The sequence below is a fragment of the Physella acuta genome, unplaced genomic scaffold (genome assembly GCF_028476545.2).
Source record: "Physella acuta isolate Inbredline_101_S28 unplaced genomic scaffold, ASM2847654v3 ptg000581l, whole genome shotgun sequence".
Classification (NCBI taxonomy): Eukaryota; Metazoa; Mollusca; class Gastropoda; family Physidae; genus Physella; species Physella acuta.
This window is the reverse complement of record NW_026732100.1, coordinates 1-4,849: the sequence shown is the minus strand read 5'-3', so window position 1 is coordinate 4,849 and position 4,849 is coordinate 1.

Below are 4,849 nucleotides of genomic sequence, written 5' to 3'. Positions count from 1 at the left end.
AATATTGGCGAAGAAAGTTTTCAAAAATATCCTTTCGTTCGGTCACAAAAATTTAATTTCTTCTAATTTGTATTGGCTAAGATTACTAAGAATATACAAATATTTCTATCCCTTCGCGTCTCACCACTAGAAGAAGCGAAGCGATGAAGTTCCAAACCAAGCACACCGGCTTGTTCTGCGGTACACGCTGCCATTGGCCAGACGCGCGCAGATCTCGCGAGAGGGCGGGAACTAGCTCTGCTCGTGTGGAGAGAAACGAAAAGGGGTGATTCGTTTGGTCACAAAAAATTAATTAAGGAAATAGCGCTTAAATTGTCACTAGACTTTTTATTAAAGCAAAACGTTACCAATCGTCTATTTTTAGACTTGTGCCCTTTTTTTCCCCAGAAGTTTAATTAATGTCGGCAGTTTATTTCTTGGATCTTAGTCGCTACTCCAATATGTAAACAAATGTTACGCCTCTGACATAAGCCTTTGCTTCTCAACTTTTCATGACGATCAGATGAATTATGCATAACAGGCGAAAGTATGTTTTCACATATACAACTGTATGTGGCAAGCTCACGCGTCGGATAACCTTCTCATTTAGGTCATCCCCACATTACATCACGTTTTTTAACGATTTACAAAAAGCCAGAGCCTCAGTGTTATAACTGAGTCCATTGTTGAAGCTAGTGGGTTATCCCACCCCCCTCTCCCGTCAATACACCTTAACCGGAACAGCCGTAACCTGAAATGAAAGTATCCCTGCCCCACCTAGTAATGGGGTCATCCATTTATGACGTCCACAATTTTTTTTTTGGATTTTGACCCCCCCCCCCCCATCCACAAAAATCCGCTTATTTCCCTTATAAAAGTCAATACGCATCCGCAAAAGCCATTTTTTTTTCGGACCCCCGCGCCCAGTGTGGACGTCATAAATGGATGTTTCCTATGTGCAGGTTAGATCGCCACCCCTCCCCCTCGCTGGAGTGCTGGGGTCAGGCAGGGTTAAGGTTCCTGAGGGTGAAGCTGGGGTCGGGAGAATGAATTAAGACAGTAGAACGTTAGCCTTGTGAGGATGTAGATGTGTTTTGTTTTGTAAAGTGTGGTAGGGAACCAAAAAAAAAAGCACAAACAATGCACACAAAATTTAATTGAATTTTTAAAAAAATATTAATCATAGACGCCTCCCCCCCCCTCACTGCGGGGGTCTGGCGGCACTGTAGTTCCGCACCAGTTGTGGGGATACAGTGGAGCTTTAAAGTTAAAATTTGGTTAACACTGTTCTCATGAAAGAATTTAAATAAGGTCATAAATATTAATAAACTTAAAAATATTTTAAGGATACGAAGCAAAACGGGGTTATTGGGTGGGGAGGTATGGGGGTAGGGTCGTGGGCGGTAAATGTAAGATAATATAAAATTATATTTTTTTAAAAGATTGTTTGTAGGCTGTGTAAATAAAACAATACAAAAAGAAAATAATCTACATACCTTCTTATATATATAAACCTGATGAGCTTTGGTTTACGAAAACTGTTTACAATCGCAGAGCGGGGTTAGTGGCGGCTAAATAATTAAATATTAAACGAAGGGGAGATAAAATTTCTGATTGATCTTTTCTTTGTCTGTTATTGGCTGCTTTCACTGGGCGGGATGGGGGAGGGGGGTAGTGTTGAATTGCTGATCAGCAGAAAATAAAACAACTAAATGGCGGCGTATGCTACGTCGCGGGTCAGCTCGTAGAAAATATTTATATAAAGAGTAATTGGTGCGAAGCGAGGTGGTGACATGGGGGTTGTGGGGTTAGGCTCATAGAAGCAAACACGTCAGAAATTGGAGTGACTTGTGAGACACCCGAAGGGGGTGATGCATATCTAAGGTGTTTGGAATTTTTGTTTCACTTGTGGGTGGGTGTGTTTATGTGATTTTTTGGTCAAGTCGTCTGTCGAAAATTCGGTGCAAAGTCTGTGATTTCATGTGTTGCCGAAGTGGGTTCTGAGTCTGTTTCTCCAAGTAGCTCGTCTATAGATCTCAACGATCTCTGATTTTCGTTTTAGTTCTGCCCTTTCTTTGTGTTTGGGCAGTTTTTTTAATGTTATCGCTTGCGATCTTAGAAAATTGAATTGTCGGCCACTAATTAGCCAACCGTGAAATTAAAAGTGTTCACCCTCGAGGTTGCTGCGATCAAGCGATAGCTAGTGTTTTATTTTAAACCTGGTTATCCCCCAATTTAATTATTGAATCTATTATTTTAAAATTACATTTTAATGATTAACTATCTATCGAATTAAAGTTCTGATGTTCTTGCATTGTCATTCAAGATATACGATTGTGCCGATTTCCAGCTCAAACGGATATAGGGACGTCGTTTAAATTATTATTTCAATATTTGTGGAGCCACACAGACACACAAATACACACATATTTAGTGAGTTACAAAAGCCTTTAAAAATTGCGCGTGTGATTTCTACTAAAATGCATATATATATAAAATTCCCGGGCATACCTCTAGGCTTCGAAAAAATTATCCAGACGCCAAGCATTTGAAATGCATTAAAAAGACGCAAATATTAGACTTTACTAAACAATCCAAGCTTTATTTTAACTCAATTTATATGAAAACGTTGCATCCGTTTTTTGTGATCTTGTTCTTGATACGTACGGTTTCATCAACGCGTTACTAATATTGCACTTTTAGACGCGTGACGACATTGTTTCGAAAACGGAGTTACTTAAATAAATAAAAATCAGGTGCTATATTTTTAATCATTGTTGTTTATGGCGAGAATGTACATCACAGACTTGCTAGACATCACAGGGCATTTTGTATGAAAATTGTCGGTGTACATTAGTCACTTTCCGTATAAGGAATGCAGAACAAGCCTCGTCGATAGCCCAGGTTTCAGGAGTGTCTCGGGTTCCAACGCTTAAATTTCCGCAGTAGCGGCGTGTTTAGTTTAGTCATTCAATAGAGCGGCCTACCATTTCCTTAACAGAAATATAGATGTTAATAGGTGAGATTCACCCAATCAAGCGCCCGGCGGGGCGCTGGAGACTATTCCTGTCGTAGTTTCTTAATTGAATCAAATTATTACTAACCTGTGAAGTGCACTCTCTAAAACAAATATCGACACCTGGTGCTGTTTGACCGTTAAACCAAGTGGTCCACACGACCTACTGTGCCGGACTAACTATCAACGGATCTCAGTTGCTAAAATAACCTAACTAACCCCAGGGGAACTGTTCGCTGAACCCTACACTTCTGCCTAGGCGCAATCAGCACATATGACAACGTACTGCAATATGAATTTTAAATTTCGATTCGATAATATCAACGTGACATAACGATTAACATAACATTAAAGTGTTTTCCAAAGTCATCGCGGAAGGGGCTTCTATATTTACAGTGTGATACATGTTTTTGCTGTAGGTTTTTTCTAAACTGTCAAAAACATTTTTCGAATTGTGTTTTTTCAAAGGAATATCTATATTTGTTACTTTACATTTCTATAACAACAGATCTATGGTGTTTCCAACTAGCTTCAAAATAATTTATGGTAAGAACGATGGCTCATTATTTCAATTATCAAGTTAAAAATTACTTACTTTAAGTAGAATCAATGTATTGTGCATCAAATTTAATTTTTTAAGTACGTATTCAAAAAGGGTAAGTTGATTATTGATAAGCAACAGAAGAGAGAAAGAGAGAGAGAGAATGAGAGATCGAAAGAGAGAGAGAGAGAGAGAGAGAGAGAGAGAGAGAGAGAGAGAGAGAGCGAGAGAGAGAGTAAGCGAAGATAAATGTAACTGTGCCAAACCTAACCTAACCTAACCTAACCTAACCTAACCGAACCTAACCTAACCTAACCTAACCTAACCTAACCTAACCTAAACTAACCTAACCTAACCTAACCTAACCTAACCTAACCTAACCTAACCTAACCTAACCTAACCTAACCTAACCTAACCTAACCTTACCTAACCAGCCTAACCTAACCTAACCTAACCTAACCTAACCTAACCTAACCTAACCTAACCTAACCTAACCTAACCTAACCTAACCTAACCTAACCTAACCTAACCTAACCTAACCTAACCTAACCTAACCTAACCTAACCTAACCTAACCTAACCTAACCTAACCTAACCTAGCCTAACCTAACCGAACATAATCTAACCTAATGTAACCTAATCTAACCCAACCCAACCCAACCCAACCTAACCTAACCTAACCTAACCTAACCTAACCTAACCTAACCTAACCTAACCTAACCTAACCTAACCTAACCTAACCTAACCTAACCTAACCTAACCTAACCTAACCTAACCTAACCTAACCTAACCTAACCTAACCTAACCTAACCTAACCTAAACCTAACCTAACGAAATCTAACCTAACCTAACCTTACCTAACCTAACCTAACAAACCTAACCTAACCAAACCTAACCTAACCTAACCTAACCTAACCTAACCTAACCTAACCTAACCTAACCTAACCTAACCTAACCTAACCTAACCTAACCTAACCTAACGAATCTAACCTAACCTAACCTTACCTAACCTAACCTAACAAACCTAACCTAACCAAACCTAACCTAACCTAACCTAACCTAACCTAACCTAACCTAACCTAACCTAACCTAACCTAACCTAACCTAACCTAACCTAACCTTACCTAACCTTACCTACTACCTACTACCTAACCTAACCTAACCTAACCTAACCTAACCTAACCTAACCTAACCTAACCTAACCTAACCTAACCTAACCTAACCTAACCTAACCTAACCTAACCTAACCTAACCTAACCTAACCTAACCTAACCTAACGAACCTAACCTAACCTAACCTAACCTAACGAAATCT